Genomic DNA, 19,329 nt, shown 5'->3' on the forward strand with positions numbered 1-19,329 from the left:
GTTTTACAGGGCAATTTCTTATTGTCCCTCTCAACCTGAAAAGGAAAACACCGAGATAAAATTGAGTGAGCACATTTCCACGGAAAGGGACCAAAGCGTGGTCCAGGAACACAAGCGCAGAGGTTAGCCAGAAAAAATGATGGGTGTACTATGCAATACTCATCTGCTACTTTCTCCAGCTGGTTGGGACAAATACAAAGGTTGGACTCCTTAGCTAGCACTAAAATGAATTCCAGTTTTCTTCCCAACGCCTGTTAAGTGCACAGACGAATCGTGCAGCAGTCGGGCATCGAGATGACAGTCTGACAAAGTTTGCGTGGCTAAAAAGAAGACCACCCCCTTCACGGGCCAGGGGGCAGCAGGCCAAGACTGTCCTCCAAACCATCGGCTTTCCTACTGTGGACAGCCAAAGGGATATTGGAATCTGGGTGTATTTTCCCCACATATGCTTGACAGAATATGAAAGGAAATTCTGGATAAATAAGGAAGATAAAAAAAGAAAAGTTCTTTGGTCAAATAAGTTGGGAAAATTCTACACACCACGTCTTTCTTTTGAAACAGCACTATTAACATATTAAACATCTCCGCAAGTCCTAAATTTATTTGAACAACAGGGCTCTTTCTTTCTCCTATGGTAACACGTACTAACATCCATAGGAACAGGACACACTTCTGGAAACGGCCACAGGATGTGGCCACATCATCCAAGACGAGACCCGTCTCACCATTCAAAACAGGCAACAAACCAAAAAATCCTTCAGTACAGAATCCAAAGATCATTTTAATTTCATTTATGAGACCTAAAGAACTCAACATGGTCAACTGACTACATAATACATATGGAGCTAAATAAGTAAAAGGGTGAACTCTTTACATAAATAATCATGAGGAAGTTCAATATGGGCAACACTAGCACAAAAGGATGTCTTTGGAGGGGCTGCCCTTTAGACCTCCTCGTCGGTAGCGCTGTAGCAAGGGCCTCGTATGTATCTAAACAATTCTTGGTTTCTGACAGTCACATTATACAGTTTGGGTAAAAAGAGATTTATATCTTAATATCCTCGGGATGAGAAATGGATGAGACCAGGGATCAACACTTAGTAATAACCAAAAAATAACACATATCCAATGCCCATATTTAAAACACACACTTTCCTAGTTAAATAATTTATACTGCCATACCTTTATTGAAAGAAAAACACCAGGAAAACAAAACTACTGTCAAAGTTGATTTTATTTTTTTAAGTGGACACGCCACTGTAAGAATCTCAAAGCTGGAACGGACCTTGGTTCACAGCTGAGGAAAGAGTCAAGAACAGTCTCGGGCAAGTGACTCACCCAAGGTCACACAGTGACCCGTGAGAGACCCGAGCGGGGACCAGGCACGAGTCCTCTCCGCCAGCACTGCGCCTCTTGCACGAAACCACACACTGAGACAGCCCGATCAACCCCAAGTCAATGAATCTTGCTTTACAAAGACACTTTCAAACACGAGTATTTTAGATTTGAAAATGGGCTTCTTTACATTAAACTGTTAAAATATATGTTAAATCAATAGGACAAAATTTGTCATCTTCATCAGGGCCAGTGAACCCTACACATTATAGAGAACTTGATCCATTTGCATCTGCAAATGTGAACGGATTCTACCCAGTCGTAATTTTCACCTTTAAAAATTGCTCCTGAGTCTCTACTGACTAAAACAACACATTCTTTGCCCGTAACTTCAAAGACATTCAAAGGTATACCACCCTAAAACTGTGCTCCCTCACCGGAGATAAATGCTGTTTTGTGCACAGAAACAACGCTATTAACTCCTAATAAAGAGTTACCTGTACTCTTCTCGACTTCTCCTGCGGCGGCACCGTCCCCGCGCCACAGCCACCTACTCTGTCCGGCGCAGCATCCCGTGTCACTACCAACACTGATCTGCGGAAGGATGAGCTGGGTTCCAGGATGTAACCTGTTCCCAAGGGCAGAGGGAGCGGCCCCTCCTCCTGACAGCCCTGACCTCAGTGTAGAAGTTTGTCCTATAACGTCCGGAACTTGGTTCATTTTTCCTCTAAGCCTATCTCATCAAGCATTCCATTGCTGGGTAATCTAATTTTCCCCGTTCTTATAAAAAATTTCACACAAAATTCTTGGCAGATACAATTTAGAATTTACACAAAGCAGTTATAATAAAGGTGCTTTTGTTCACAATTATTTGAGAATTTGATGATAATAATAATTGCATCTGAATGTCATATTACAATTTAAAACACATTTTCCCATCTTTTACCTGATTCAATAGCATTATTATTAGTAAAACAAGTTGACAGTGCCTGACACGTAAGAGACACTCCACAAACATGGAATAAATCAGCGGATTAAACAAGGAATGAGGATTCAGCCTTGATAAAGGACAGACCAAGCAAACTAATATTCTGAGTCAACAGAGAGAATGGTATTAAGCCATCTTCAAACCAAACCTGAATTTGAACATTATGGAGGCATCTACATATAAATAATTAAAATTATAATAAATAGTCTTCCCCATTCATTGAAATATATTTCCTATAGACTTCCATTAGGGGTAAAGACTATCACATATTAAAATTATCCTTTTGTTCTTAACATTTTCAACTTGTTGTTGTTGTTGTTAGGATGCTCAAGTTTCTATCCCTAAACAAATCAAGCACTGACACTGCCCAAGATGATTCATTATGGGAGAGAAAAAGAAAGAACGGCATCTTTTCTTAACGATACTTATAAGAACATTTTAAAGACATTTGTTCCTTATGACAACCAACTATTCAATTTTAAGCAAATATCAAACTTCTTCAAACATCTTTTAAAAATATCATTCACTCAAGAAAACATAATATCCACATATTTATTCAGTTAATAAACATGTGCTGAGTATCTACTCTGTGACAGGGACTATAGTGTTGAGTACACAGGGAAGCCAGCAAAAAAAAAAGTGTTTAAAAATCTTTTCCAAACCTTTAATAATTTGCTATCAACATGCTTTCACATTTATTACCTCATTTGACTCTGAAAACAAATCTGTGTAGTAGCTATTGCATCTACAATTTTGAATTTGGGAAAATCATGACCAACCAATAATGACATCACTTCCCAGTTACCAGAACACACTGGTGACAGAGAGTGACTCACATGCAATTCAAATCTCCTATCGAGGTTGGCATGCTTTCTACCAAAATAACGTGATATGAACTCTCAAATATACATATCACATTTGAGAATAGTCATGGACATTTTTTTCTGGATCAAATTATTCTTCAAAAGTCCAGTAAAGCACAACACTTTCAAACAAATTAAAAATTAAATACTGTTAACTGTGCCATCACAAATGAAACTATAACAAAAGACTAAAAGTAGGGGGACAAAGTTAAAGGTACCTCAGCAATTCTTTTTTATACAAATAAGAGCAAAATTCACAGGTTAACAATTTCCTATGTTAATTTCTAGGTAAAAAGCCACAATAGAATTCTGTCATATAACTTTCTCTAAACTATAAATTTGGCTAGAGTTAATATTATGTGGAATATACTTGCTGTACACTACAATTTTTGATATACTTTAGATATGCTGGTCAACTGAATTAATGAAGGTAATTCATGTTCAGATACCACAGAACATTGCTACTTTGAAATACAAATGATGGTCAAGGGTAACCATGATATAATTTTATAGTACTCACCTACATGCAAGAACTAGGTGAAACAAATACATGCTGTAAGTGTGTAAGGCTATATAAAACGTAAAGTACTGAAGTGGAAGGGAAATTCAAGTTAACTTGCTCTGTATTTCAAGTAACTTAAAGTTAGTCTGTCCCTTTTAAGAGTTATTATCCTGTTTTTTTTAAAAAAAAAACATAATATATGGGGAAGTGAGCCACACAAATTATATATCTCAAATACCTTTCATCTCTTCAGAGCACAATAATAACCTTTTTGGATTTTCCTAAAAGTCTTTCTGTAAATATCTTTGCGAGTTTCACATTATGGGAAAACACCTGAATAAACACAGGCAAGGTTCCGACTTGCACACAAAATATCATTTCGTCAAAATTGCCAATTCTTAAAATTCAACTTTATAAATTTTGAAATATATGTCCTAAAACATAAAACACTCTCCCCCTCTTTCCTACACCTGTTTAGGGCATTTGAGTGCCATTTCAATGGACACAGCCATCGTTAATCAAACAGAAAAGCAACTTGTGCTGAGTGATTCATTTAATAGTCTAACATGGAATAACTAGGAAAACATTTATTGGATCCCTCTGGTTCCTGAAACACTGGACAAGCTATTGACAAAGTATCCCCTACATTTCTCTTGTGAAATGCGGCTAGTGTCTGTGCCAAGGTACCTATAACAACAGGGTACCTACAGTAACAATGGCAGACTAAAAGAATTCTGGTTACACGGTTAGCCATATTTTTCCGATATACACGTAAAATCCTTCTAAACTCTGCCCTGGGGACCTCCCTGGTTATAAAATTTAAAAAAAAAAAATCACACACACAAAATACAATTGGTATATGGTTCATGAAATGGCAAGAATCAGCGTGGCAGATTTTTACCACCAATTAAAATGAGTTAACATGCAGGAATGGTTACCTCTACCCAAGTTCATCACACTGGTACATTGGGAAGAGCACGGGACCCGCCAAAGGGCTGGGGTCCCTGTTCCAAGCTCTGCCCCACGCAGCGTGATGCACTCTAAGGTCCTTGAATTCTCTGTGCCCGTTTAGTTAGCCATAGAATAAAGCTATGGCGTCAGATGAACTCCAAATAGCCCCACAGCTCTTCCAGAGCTAATATTCATGATTCTTCCATTTCAAATCTACTGTCCAGTTCATTTATAAATGGCATCTTAGCTAACAATGTCACGATGATACATGTTCCTGTCCACAAGAGTCTAATATGGTTGGGAAGACACAATATTCAAACACCAACTTCATTCAGCCAAAACTTGAACTAAACTCCAAAACTGACAAAATACATATTCCTCCCCCTCCTACCCTACAACCCCACAAATGTAGTCAGAGGCTTTCCTGAGATAGAGGAGAGAAATTCTCACTTGGAAGTCTTCTAGTGACTTCTTCTAATAAATCTTTTTACTTTCCCTTTGAATATTAGGAAAATGTACCTATTTAGATGTGCAAAATACCTTCTGTTGGCAATAAATAAATATAAAGAATAATGAAAAGAAAAAGAACTAAAAAGCAACTTCATGGGTCAAGAAACACCCTAATTTCTCAATCAACTACTACTTGAAGATTACCGGGCAAAGGAAATATATTTACATGTAATATACTGAGAGGCTGGTGCTACAATAAAATGTGTAAACATTTATGGCATGTACTTAAGCATTTGAAATAACTGAAATGAAAAAGGATGTTATGGATCAGTCCATAAACTTTTGTCTTTACTACTTTAACTTACTTCTGGGAAAACTATTGTATCAAAATTTCGCACTGTTGCTGTGAACTCGAATAGTTAGAAACTAGTAAAAATACCAAAAGAAAGTGTTTCAGAATGAAGTTAAAATGAAATGGGTTTTTATAATGCCAGAGTAAGTGTTTCCCATGTTAAAATCACTCTGGAAAGTGCAGCCGAGGCCGTCACTGACTCGAAATGAATGTACAGGTTAGTCACATGTAACAGTGCCTGGCACATGGCAAGTGCTCACCAAGCACTGGCTGCCATTAACCCTACACTGAATCTAGCTCTAGCGTACACAGAAGACCATAATCAAATAACTATTATCAGATGACTCAGGACTATCTCTCCCGGAGACTACAGAACAGTGCATGCTGCGTGAAACCAGGATGTAAACTCTGGAAACTTCGGCTTAAAAGCAGAACAATTCTAAATGACTGAAATATTCTAACACAAATCTACAAAAATTAATTATGTGCATTGATTTTGTATTAACTTAAGAAAAATGAAAATGCAAGTCAAATTACAAGACTGATTTGGTCACAGCAAAATGCAATGGATTCTTTTTTCGTTCTTGCATGTTATTCAACTCTAAATGGTTTCGAATGAAATGTTTTTTAATGCCCGAAACTTAAGCACGCTATAAAGACAAGATCCTATCAAATCATGCTAAAAATCCAATGAACATGCTGTTCACAATAACTGCCTTATCTTCCCAAGGGTGAACTCTTGGAGTAAAACATGAAACAGCAAAAAAAAGTGTGGCTACCCTTTCACAAAACTATGGAAAGTTTAAGCGAACTCTAAACTTCCACATAATCAATGTGCAAAACAGGTTCCTCTCTTTAAAATAACCCAAATAGTTGGAAAATTCCATTGAATTTATGTAAGAAAAAAACACCCTCTCACATGTTTACATCAAAAGCTAGAGTTTAGCCCCAGGCAGCTGGCTTAGTTGGTTGGAGCAACGTCCTGTACACCCAACAGCTTTCAGGTTTGGTCCCTGGTCAGGGCACATTCCTAGGTTGAGGGTTCAATCCCCCAGTCAGAAGGCAACCGACTGATGTTTTTTACCTCTCCACCCCCCCTCCTTCACTCTCTAAGATTAATAAATAATCCCCAGGGGGAGAACTTTAAATAAAATCTTAGATCCTTATGTTGCACAAGACTCCACGCTAGGTGTATTTGCCTGTGATGTGTTTAACCAAACATGTTTAGACTGACAGTGACCTGAAAACAAACTTCCTTTCTCACGGGAGTGATCTCCCGTAAATACGAAAAGTTTCCAATCAAACCAGCCCCTATCCCACAGCTCACACCCTAATACTTGTTGAATGAACAAAAACATACTTAAAATATTTTACAGCCATACATTTACACGAACAATAAAAAGTCCAAAGCAGAGCCTTTAAGTACTCGGACAGACACAACTTAAACTAAGTTCAGTGTCAAACCAAAACTTAAGTTGGAACAGAATTCACCAAATCATGGACAGGCTAAGCGTATGGGACAAAGTGACTACAAATAGTGGTTTCATAAATTATCTCGCAGAATTACATTAGCACTTTTTACACACTGTAAGCAAACATGGTACTGCAAATACACAACAGAAACACACAGCTTAAGCTAAAAGTCAACCTTCACTTCATTTCCAATGTTGTCTCATCATGTAAGACACACACTTGCCTCACTTTCAACCCAGAAGCTCAAGGCCATCAGAGTTAGCAGAGTCAAACCGAGGGAGAAAAACACAAAGCAGATCTTCAACACAATCTCCTTGGTAAACTTTCAAAGTCAAAGTTACATATCATCAGGAGGAAAAACAAACCCTAGAGTCCTGATGTATACAAGGTGGGGCAAAAGGAGGTTTACAGTCGCTCGTGTGGGAAATAATACAATAAATAACACTAGAATAAACTTTTGCGCACTCACAACTGTAAGCAAGCCTCCTTTCGCCCCACTCTGTCTATATGCAAATAATTGTGCCTTCGGTCATATACCTTAGAACACCAGTAACTTATGAATAGACATGTTAATAAATATTTTCATGTTTTACACGACCACGTCTTGGAATAGTCATATTCATGTATACATATTTTGCAATGACACTGAAGTTCTGAAGACCAAGTTTCCTAAACCATCTTTATTGGACTCTTCCACCTTCGGTTTTTCAACTATTTCCTAACGATGTACAATCTACTTCAGTGCGTTTCCACCAGAAACAAAACCCAGCACTTTTCTAATGATTTACAGTGTGCTAAAACTTATATGACCACCCTTTTCCAAATATGGAACATGTATCTACATTGATGATCTGAGGCAGTTGGCAACGTGTTAACTGCAAAAAGTCATTGTTTCATACCCTTTAGCTTTAGGGTGAGCTTTAAAATGTGACCATTTTGCTAATTCTAGTAATGAACCTGTAGACATAGGATTCAATGCTAAATTTCTATCTGGAAACGATATGAATTACAAATCCATTGGGCTTTCAACCAATCACCACACTGGTGGGATGAGTTGGTTTTATTTTCATAACATGATTTTGATGAAAGAAACGTGAGCATCCTAACTTTGACCTATGTGCAAACATTTCCTTTGCTTTCAAAGGTAAACAGTCAATGTCAATATCGAAAACCTGGCCCTAAAGAGACTCAACCTGGCCTAACTGTAGATTCCTGGGAAATCCCAAACAAGGGGTGACCCTGCCAAGGAGTCAGGAGGAACACAACGACCAGCGAGGCTTCAACTTAGGGCTCTGAAGGGCCCCACCAGCATCATGGCTGATGCAGACCGATCCGCAGGAGGAGGCGATGGACGAGGAAGAGGCTGGTTTGTTTACTTGCAGCCAGAGCCGCCGCCGCCGGCAGCAGCGACAGCATCACTGGATCAGCCAAACCCAGCATCTTCCGCACATTTCTATTCTTAGCACACAACTCCCCAGCGGATCAAAACCCCACTACTATTAAAAACACAGACAAGCACGTTACCCACCTCCCCCCGCACATCCCCACCCACCCCACCAGCGCCGTCTTTTCTGCGCGCCGGCAGCCGGGTGGGTGGAGGAGGAAGGAGACCCCGGGGGACGCCGGTGCATCCTCGCCTTCACCCCACCCCACGCGCACGGGCGGCCCCAGCGCAGGCAGCGCGGCAGACAACCCCCTCCCCCCAACCCAAACACACTGACACCGAGCTCCACGCGTTATATAACCTCGCTGCCACCCCCGGTCCGAGCGGGCGCCCCCTCCCCACGTAGCGCGGCTGGCGGGGAGGGCCGAGGGGAGGGCGCGGAGTTGCGCAGAGACTGGAGGCGCCAGGGCCGGGGCAACCCAGACACGGATGGTACCGCTAGGCCGGGGACACCCTCCCGCGCCCCCCGCGTACCGCTGCCCCCCAGCTTCTCCCGGAAAGTGAGGGGGTGCCCGTGTCATCAGGGCCGGGTATCCCCCGGCCTCACCACCCACACCCAAAGCCTCCACTGACCCAGCCCCCGCCCACGCCCCCGGCGCGGTGACAGCCCAGGCACCCCCGCCTCTCCCCACCCCACCGCTGCCCCCAGTCCGAGGGAGGACAGGAGGGAGGACCAGGCTGGGGGTACAGAGGGACTGGCGGCGAACCGAGAGAGGGGCGCAAGTGGGGGGCGGTGGCTGTTACCTGCAAAGGCGGCAGTGGCGGCCCGCAGCTGCTCGGGCGGCGGCGGAGGATGGAGCCGGGGGGGCGGGGGGAGGAGAGGGGGTGACTCGGGGGTCCCCCCTCCCTCCTCCTCCCCTCCTGTCCTCCCCCCACCCCGCAAAGCCTCTGGCCCCCCTGGAACCCGGTGCGGCCGGCGGGAGGGCGAGCGGAGGGCTGCAGGGAGGGAGGGAGGGAGGGAGCCGGCTGGGCCGGGCCGCGGAGCCGGAGCGGGAGGCGGCAGCGGCGGCGGCGGGCGGCGGGTGGCAGCGGGAGGAGGAGGGAGGAGGAGGCGGAGACTCTACATGGGAATCGGATATCGGCTACAAATTCAATTCATCACCAGAAAACACCGCTCGGGCGGGGGCCGGGCCACGCCAGCGAGGCGGCGGCGGGCGGCGGGCGGCGGCTCCGGGCCCCGGGGCGCCCCCAGCACTGGCCTGGGGAATGCGGCCTCCTCCGCGGGCCCCGCCTCGCCCGTGGGACCCCGCCGCCGCCTCCCCGCCCCTCCTTCCTCCCTTTTGGGGCCGCCGCTCGGTTCTCGCTGCCGCCGCGCCGCCGCCGCCGCCGCCGCCGCGGGGCTTGTTGTTGACTTTGAGGAAAACTCCTGACGTCAGGGGCTGGCTCTCGGCGACTGGCGGGAGCGGCTTCCCCGCGTCCCGGGCCGGCCCGCCGCCTCCGCTCCGCTCCCCTCCCCTCCCCGCCAGGCCCGCGTCCTCAGGCTTCCCCGCGCCCCCCAAACCCGCGGCGCCCCGCGCCCCCTCTCCTCTCGCGAGAACATCCCCCCCAGCCGGCCGGGGCTGGGAGCCCGGCCGTCGTTCTAGGGCGGGAAGTGCCGGGTTTCCCCGCGCCCTCGTGGCCGGTGGCCGGTGGCGGGCACCTGGGGCTCCGGCGGGGAGGCTCCCTTCCCCGAGAGGGGCCCGCCGCCTGGCGTGTGTAAAGCGGGGCGCCCCGAGGCATCTCCGCCCGCCCCTTGCGACTCCCGGGGAGATCGAGATCGGGCTGGCGCGTGCCGGCGGGGGCTCCCCCCCCCCCACTTGGAAGTGCGGTGTCCTGTGCGGGGAGATAACCCCAGGAGTCTAGAGCCGGCGTGGAGGGACCTAGCCCCTGTGCACCCCAGGAGTCAGCCCAATACCTGAAACCATTTCTCACTGTCTCAGAAAACCTTACCGTCCAGACCACGAACACCTCTCCCGAGAGCCACCCATGGTGCTTCCCGCCAGCACAGAGGGCACACAGAGACACAGGTTGCGATGGGATCCTGATTCACTCTTAAAATGACACCTTTTCTCGGGATGTTAGTTTTCACCGATTTGGGGGAAGCCATGATGTTCTGCGTGCACTACGAAGAAAAGAACCATTTCTTTCTTTTGAAGTTCATGCCTCCTGAGAATATTCACAATGGAGACTCTATTTTGGCCAAATGGCCATATATTATCATACATCACACTCCATGGTTCCAGAAAAGGGTTTCTGGGTTTTTTTTTTCTCCCTGATACCATGTTTTGTCGATTTTAGAACACTTTGGCGGTGGGGGGCGGGGGGGGAGGGGAAAGTATTCCGCCACAGGGCTCTAGCCTTTTTGAATTACCTGTTACATGTGTCCCAATGCGAGATTCTTCTTAATGCTTTTAGCTTCTTTCTTTCCTGAGTTGCACTTCCTTCTCTGCTTTTTCATGTCCTGACAACATTGTACAGGTACTTATCCTTTCATACTAAATTCCTGGTCTTTACAGAGTGAGTTGTAGTTACGCATCGATGTCCACATCGTTTCTCTTATGAAATCACATGTAGTGGGATTGCGGGTGGGATTGTGAAACCTATGAGAAATAAACGGGGATTGGGTTTAGTTTGGTTTTCATAGTCACTTGTTAAGGGTAATGTTTCCCTGACCATGCTAGAGCAAATCTGCCATTGTAAGATACACAGTTTACCTAAGAGAAAAAGTTCTCAATTGCTGCTTTTTTCCTTTTCCCATATTTCCCAACACATCATGAACTGGTATGTAAACTGAAAAGGTAAAAGACTGTATCCTAATTTTATTCAGTTTTTCTGTGTATAAAATATGCATAATTTGTTCCCATAATTATCAGACTTCTAACAGTACTTATTGGCAACATGGTTTCATCACAGATTTCTTGCTGTAAATCACAAAAAAAAGATCGTATTTTTAACTCAACGGTAACCCAAACCTACTTTTTATTTTCAAGAAAATTGTTCCTTATGACACCTGTGCTGAAAGAAAAAAAAAGTGTCCGGAAAGCTTTTAAATATTGAACTTTGAGAGTTGTGGTGCTCTGAATTGCTAGATATCTCATCAATTTCAATTCCACTTGTTTCCAATTTTAATATCCATGTGCTTATTAAAGCCAAATTTGTCTCGTGAGCCATACTGCCTCAAAACACTTTGCCTAGTCCATTAAATCTTAGCTGGACTAAACCCTAAAATTAAGTATTGTATAAACAATGGATTATATGCTCTAGGCTTCATGTAGAGTATTGAAAAATTGTAAACTTTTATTTTTGTTTTACTTTGCTCTCGTACCGTAGGGGTTTTGTAAATTTCTATAATAAAAGCCTGGTAGCTTTTAATACAGAATTGTTATTTATTATAGAGCCATTATCTGTTTCAATGACGTTGTTCCTTCCCTCAGACTGCACCGTCATGAATTGGGCAGGATCCACCTGTTGTGGTGGGGCGGCACTGCCTACAGAACATTCACTGGAACTCTCCTCTTAATTGTCATCACACCCCAATCACACGTGCGAATGGCAGCATGTTCATCCATGAGAATGTCCCTCCTAAACTTCAGGGGGAAAAGCCCCCATTCGTTATGAAGCCAGATATTCTTAAGGCTAACATCTCTCAGTAGTAGTAATGTATGCACCTTTTGTTTTCAAATTCTCACCTAAGAATATGTTCATTTATTTTAGAGAGAGAGGAAGGGGGGCAGGAGACAGAAAGAGAAAAACCAGTCAGTTACCTCCCACATGCACCCCAACCGACCCACCATGACCCAGACCAATTGGGGGCTCAGACTTGCAACCCACTCCCTGACCACGGAGCCAACCCTCAACCTTTCAGGGTACCCAATGACCTCCAACCAACTACGCTACTTGGCCAGCACAGTAATTTATGCCTCTGAAAAAAGTATTCACTCTTCTTGACTAGAAATTAGTAAATTAGATACTGAGGGCTTATTTCTGAGTATTTCTACCATTTCTTGGGGGAAATGTAAACTAAAAGGTACAATTAGAATTTCAGGACATCGAGTAAGAAAAATTAAGTTACTGCGTCAGTCTTATTAAAAAGGATGCCTTGGCTCCAGCATCTAGGACATGGCACAAAATAAAACAGAATAAGTGTTTGTTGAGTAAATCAATGAGTGAGTGAATGAATGAATGGAGAAATACAGCTATCTGTGCTCTCTATGCAGTTTGCATAGTACTTCCCCCTTGGATGGCTTACTGGGAAGATCCTGAGCACACTGTGGAGACTTGCAGACCCGGGTTCAAATCCCATCTCAACAGAATGTATGTCTCCGGCAAGTTGCCTAACTTTTCGGAACCTTCATTTCCTCATTTGTGAAATGACAGTTACAACTATACTTCAACGGCTTATGAAGAGAATTCAATGTGATAAAATATTCAGTCGTATCTAACAACACGGCGAGTGGTCAGCAAGCTAAAATCCCTTGAGCATAAATGTGGATACATCCATTAGCATAGCACTACCTGTACAACAAACAAATACAAAACCGACCCTGGCACATTAACTGTACAAGTGCATTTCTCACCCATGTGAAACTCTGAAGAGCAGGCAAGGAAGGAAGCGTTTTATTCGTATAGGGCCCAAATGTCTTCCACATTGGAGCTCTGATGTGCTAAACACAAAATCACAACCTCGAGCTGGCAGAAGCAGGGAAAGCGTGGAGAATCATTCAAGGAAGGCTTTATGCGCGCCCCTCCCATTGGCCAGCTAGAACTCCCCAAGCCACCTAACTGCAAGGCAGGCCATGAAGGGGACTCTTGCCCAGGAAGAAACAGAAATAAGCTCAAAGTACAGCCAGCCAGTCTCTGCCACCGTTGATTTCCGGAAAAAAACCACGTTAAGCCAATAGCTGTGATTAGTGAATATCTTATATGGTTAATAGAGCAATTTCCAAAAGTGCATAGTCGAAATCTATATATAAGTAGCAGAAGAGTCCGTTGCAATCGCTATCAGTACCAATTGTCTTTTTCTCTTTTTCACAGATGTCTTAAGGTGTAGGTCAAGCATTGTATTAATAACACATGAGAATACCTGAGGAACAGGTATGCCATGAATCTAAAAACTGGGATACTTAAAGCTCTCTGGAAACTTCCCTTTTATTTCACTGTCAGGTTTTTTTTTTCCCCCGTGCTACGTTACTAGAGAATGAATGAACATTTTTCATTCATAGTCTCTCTCTCTCCCTTTCTGCCAGAGTCTGTTAGCGATTAAGCAATCCCTGGGCATTGCATTGAGTATTTCAGTACTCTTGGGTCACTGAAAGTTACTGACCACAATAACTGCTTGTGAAGCATTGAGCTAGAACTCATGTTCTAATTCCAAAGCGGCAAGCGTACATAATTATTATTCCCGGCTGTGTGGAAGAATCAAGGTGTGTAATAAAACTAATACATACCTATTGTAATCCCAAAGCCTCATTTCAGGCTATAATTTTAACTTCCTGAAGTGGTGTGCATTTCTAGCTCTTTCAGAATCTGCTCTGTGTGGGGACTGAATTTTTCAATACAACAGCTCGCAGTGAAATAATGACAGAAAATTTCCAACCCTCATCTGGGTAATTACCGCAACTCCTTTCTCAGTTATCTCATGTAAATACAGCTCTGTTCCAGAAAGTTTCCCCATCTCTTTTGAAACATAGTGTCTTCTGCTAATGAAAATACTTTCAGAATCAACTGGAAAGTTTCATATCTACACCCGAGTTTTTTTTTTTTAAACCCAGTATGAGCCTTGGCTGGTGTAGTTCATTTGGTGAGAGCATTATTCCATAAACCGATGCGGTCACAGGTTTGATTCCCAGTCAGGGCGCAGGGCCAGGCTGCTGGTTCAGTCGCTGGTCAGGACACGTACAAGAAGCAACCAGTGGATATTTTTTTCTCGCATTAATGTTTTTCTCACTCTTCCTCCTTTCCCCCCTCTCTAAAATCAATAAGCACGTCCTTGCGGGAGGGTAAAAATAAATTTTAAAAACCCACTCTGAAGTCCTTTGATTGTTGAATTTGTAATGTGTATTAAATAATGCTGGTTGGCTTTTGCATAGTAGGGGGAAATTCAGCCTCAGAATTTTTCTGTTGACTGTTAGTTACTAGACAGAATGATGGCCACTTTAAGTTGCAAAATCTCTCTCAATTCTGATATTAGATTTTAATTGAAAACACTGGATCTGGTTTAGAATTCAAGGCTTCCTTAGGCTGAAAGGCTGTAGTGGGAGAGCAGGCACGCTCAGCTTCTCTGTTTCTCCATCTTGTTGTTTGTTTTTTTTTTTTCTCTTCCACCACACGAATCAGTCTCCGGGAGAAGGACAAAACGGTTCTTATCCAGCTGGTACCACTGTAAGCCAGCCTTGCACACTCTCAGCCTGATGCACAGAACCAGATACAGGATTTGCAGGGCACAGTGTAAAATGCAAATGCTGGACCCCTGATTGAAAAAGAATTAAGAATTTCAAATGGCCACCGCAGAGCATTAAACCAAGTGCCGGTCCCCGTGCGCAGGTGTACAGGTCGCACACCCCTGAAGCTACTGGCATGTGTTTGAGGCTGGCTCTCCAGGGCCTCTTTGCAGAGTTGCTTCTGGGCTCCTGCAACAGCAGCCCCGCGTGGAAGTGCATCAACAGAAACCTCATTTAAAATGGAGTCAGAGCTAGAAGAGAGAACTCTCAGGCATGGCGACCCCAGTGGGAAGAGGTGCACCTTGTGTCTCCAGCAGGAAGTGACACAGCCTCAGCAGGAGGAAGAGAGATTCCGCCTTTCCCAGTGGCAGATCAGTGAATGAGAGACTGCCCTAACTCAGCCAAAGAAATGTCCTTATATCTTGGACTTCCACTTTCCTTCCCAGGACTCTTCCTCACCCTAGCACCCCACCCCACCCCCCGAGTCCATAAAAGAGCGATCCCCTCCTCTAGTTCTCTGGACGTACATGTGGTTCACCGTTAGACCGCATGCCCTGAATTGCAATTCTTTGTTGTTCCCAATAACCCATTTTGCCGGAGAAATATCTGCTATTCGTTAAACGTCAATACCCCATGACATGGGTGATACACCTTTTTCTTCAGCTGGCTGCTCCTGATCGTCCCTCAGCTTCTGTTTCGTAGCCCACCTGGAGTCCCCTCACCCTCGGGCAGGAGGTCTCCCAGGCACGACTCAGCGTGGCCCCAGGCCAGCGCTCTCTCTCCCAGGGGACTTCATCTGGGCCACGGGCAACACTCACACATTCTTTGCCCTGCAGGCCATTCTCTCCCTCTTGGTTCTGCTACAGATGCTGCTGGGCAGCCCGTTCCCCACTTTTCACAGAATCCCCCCAGTGCAGGGAACACACACCCAGCTCCCTGCACGAGCCGAAGAAGCCACTCTCTCCCCTCTGGAGACGGTGAGCTCAGCTTCCCTCACTATAATCCCTTCACAAATCCCCTCTATCTCAAATGTGCTACACTATTTTATATTCTTAAAGCGTGTAAGAGCCTTTGAGTCATAGAATAATAGGCCTTTCCTTTATAATATCTTCAAATAACCTCACTTGAACTTTCATACTTCTTGCATTTGGGAATCTCAGTGGAAACTCCAGCTTTAAATCCCTACTAAAAAGCATATTCTCTCTGTGGTATTAGAAGTGCTTTTTGTTTCTCATGCAGATACGTGCTCACATGTATAAAAAGATGATGAGCTATTATTCAAAAATATATATTAAAATGAACAGCTATTTGGTCACAAATTAATTAAAGTAGTATCTTCTCTACATTTGTTTGCATTTCTGCTTGGCAAATATGTGACAACAAATTGTCTTTTTCATGCATTGTTACCTACATTAATGATATTACATATTTAGACTTTTTCCCTTTGTTATTTTTCAACATTTTTTAAAAATATATATAATTAAACAGTATTAAATTTCATCTCTAAAGAGTATATGTTATATAAATGTGCCACAAATCAAAAATAAAAATTTGGAAGTACAATTTGGACTCAGTCGCTCACTTGGACAAATGTAGCACTGAGCCACGAAAACCCTCAGATGCAGGCACAAATCTCAAATCAGGTGGATTTTTCTTTTTCATGTAAGAGACTGCCTTGATGTTTCCTTCACGCCTGTGATTACCAAAGAGGAGTGGCATTCCTCGGTCCTATTGTATATCAAAATATTTACAAATTCCAGAAAATGGTTGGACTTTGGTGTCTCATTTAAACTCCTTAACCTTATCTTGCTCCATTCCAGGGGCTGTCCCGAGCCTTGAGTACACAAGTCAGAGCATGACAATTCGCTGGACACGTCGGCGCTTGCCTCCAGCAGGCCCCCTGCCTGCCACCTCTCGTTTTCTGAGAAGTTACTTCCTTGTGGGTGTCTTCTTCCAAATGTCTGAGAAAACCCTCAGGTTACGGGACACCTAGAAATCGGATTTCTGAGCAACATCATCTTTAGATCATTAGGAAGGGACAACCTATAAAAAGTGAGGGAAAAGGCAAAGTCCCCAACTTTTTACTATTCCTGCACTTTCTCCTTAACGATGGGTTATCATAACCTCCCTTTCTTAAATCTCGAATCATGATTTCATAAAACTACTTGCCTATTTGCCAAGTTCTACTGTCAGCTCTGACAAAATGCTTTAGACCACAGATCACACCGTTCACATTTTAACAATCACTTTAACTTACTTTTGCAAGCGCTGGTGGACTCTATACGGACAAAGGTCTAGAGACGGGTATGAGTCCAACCCAGTGCCCACTTTCAAGATGTTCCATCTACTGGGAGACTGACATTAATAAGCAACTCTAATGCAAACAGGTGCAATAGTAGGCATGTGTATGAAAGAAGGAGAGAGCATACCCTGGAAACAATGAACAGTGGGATGAAAAGGACGAAGTCGGGTCAACCTAAAGAGAGGTTAATGACAATGCAGAGGAGCGTTTAAATAAGGTCAGCGGTGGATCGGGTGGGAGGAGACACTCCAGGCACCGAAAGGAACACAAAGTGAAGCCGGAGAGAATTAGCAGTGGGGACTCCAGGAAGAGGAAATGCGGTGCAGCGGAGGTTCCAGTGAAGTAAAGACATTTGAGCTGGGCTTCAATAATTAGAAGAAGAAAAGAGACTACAGTTACGCAAGGGCGGTGGAGAGAGAGAAGGAGGAAGATCTTCTGCCAGAGGAACATGATGTAGACTCAGCAGTCTGAGTAATCAGATGGTAGGCAGAGGGGTGGTGAAAGCAGGTTGGGAAATGCCAACACTGCAGGGCAGAAGGAGATGAAGAAAAAATAGCCAAATGAGTAAGAAGAGAAACAAGAAGTTATGAAGCCAAGCATAGTGGAGAATTTTGAAAAGGGGGGGTACATTCGCCGGTGGAAAGATGGCAGAGGAAGTCAAGCGAAAGAGAAAATCTGTTAAGTCCCTACTGAATTGTATGATGGGGGAGCTATCGGTTACTCTTGTGGGCGTAATTTCATGGTGGAAGGGGGTTGAAAACGTCACTGAATTGAGGTAAAGAGAAAATGAATGGCCAGCTGAGGAAGAGGGGACCGTGGAGTGACAGGAGTAGAAAAGAATTGCTGTTGCCACCTACTATGAGCTAAGCTGCTTCCCTAGGACAGGAGGCTATTTTGAAACATTAACCATTGTTTCCCGGTTTCTGGGTCCCCTAGCTCCTTGCTGCCACTTACAGAACTAGCCACGGCCTCAGGAAAGAGATCACAGAGCCAATTGGGCAGGAAAGAGTCCTTTCTTAGCTTTTCACTTTCAAAAGCCTAGCCCTTGGGAAGACATGGAAATGACTCTCTGGCTTAAGGCCGCAGACCTGGGAAGACAGGTGACGCGGAGAACAAGGCTTCACGCACTTGGACACGGCAAGAAAGTTCTTCAGGCTGCAAGAGGAAGAGCACAGGTATAAATGGATGCGTTTCCGGAGAAGGCAGGCCCTGTGTCCTGCCCTATAAAGCCAACCTCTGGGAAAATGAGTAAATAAACTGATAGCCTTTAGGATTCCAGCCGCCACTCGAAAAGAGGGGGGAGGGGGGAGAGAGGGAAATTGTGTTTCTTTCCCTGTAAGACTAGAGAGAGGGAAGGGCCAGAGGCTGACTTGTCCCCATGGTCAGTGAAGGCATTCAGACCCCACCGAGCTTCCTGGAGCCTAGGGGGACTTGGACAACTATACAACCATTCCCGTGTGACCAGGATTTCTGGGGTTGCATATGGCTCTAGGCAGACGTCTGAGGTCCCCACGCTCGACTACTATGCAGGATCAGCCTAGCAGTTGCAGCCCGTCAGCGAATGACAGCTCTACAGCGACTCCGAAGGACTGACGGCCACAGGGCAATGGAGACGACCCACCACTCACAGGATGCCCGTGTGCACGAGGGACCAAGACCCGAAGCCCTTTCTCCCCCGTGAACGGATACCGTGGGAGCCATTCTCCCCTCCGCCTTCCCTCTGGGACACTATCAGGACCCCCGCAGGAAGGAAGTTTCTAACCACCCGGCCACACGGAGGCTCAAAATGGAAATAAAGTTGAGTCCTAGAAATAAAGCGACATTTTCTAAACCCTGGCATTCGGAAAATGAAACTCAGGCCCACCCTATCTATTCTAGGTCACTTGATCCAAAGCACTGCAACTTCATTAAGTAGGAACCGCCACACCCACATTATGCAGGAGGAAATAGGCTCTCAGAGAGATTAAGGAACTTTCCCAGACCAGCGAGGGACAAAGCCGGGGCTCACACCAGGGTCCGTCTGACACTGCAGGCAGCATTTTTTTTTTTCCGCCCAACCCCTTTGCTTTGTCAAAAAGTTTGGCAGGGCAGAGTGAGTGGGAGCCGAAGGGGACCTGGGTTGGGACACTCATTTTTCTTCGAGGATGAAGAGAACTTAGACAACATAAATGGAGAAAGGAGGAGAAAGAGCCAGTTGGGGGAAAGAGATGAAACAGGAAGGGAAAGGGGGGTTATCTGCTGGGAAATAAT

The 19,329-nt window shown here is 44.6% G+C and overlaps 1 protein-coding gene across 1 annotated transcript in view; it reads right to left on the reverse strand.

Moving 5' to 3' along the window:
* Nucleotides 1-9,368, reverse strand: part of AKT3 (AKT serine/threonine kinase 3) — a 190,461-nt gene extending 181,093 nt beyond the window's left edge. Inside the window, exon 1 of the mRNA XM_028531272.1 lies at nucleotides 9,103-9,368. The gene's annotated coding sequence lies outside the window, so the exon portion shown is untranslated. The remainder of the gene's footprint in view (nucleotides 1-9,102) is intronic.
* Between the last annotated feature and the right edge of the window lie 9,961 nt (nucleotides 9,369-19,329).

This window comes from Phyllostomus discolor, chromosome 15 (assembly GCF_004126475.2).
Source record: "Phyllostomus discolor isolate MPI-MPIP mPhyDis1 chromosome 15, mPhyDis1.pri.v3, whole genome shotgun sequence".
In the NCBI taxonomy this organism is placed as follows: Eukaryota; Metazoa; Chordata; class Mammalia; order Chiroptera; family Phyllostomidae; genus Phyllostomus; species Phyllostomus discolor.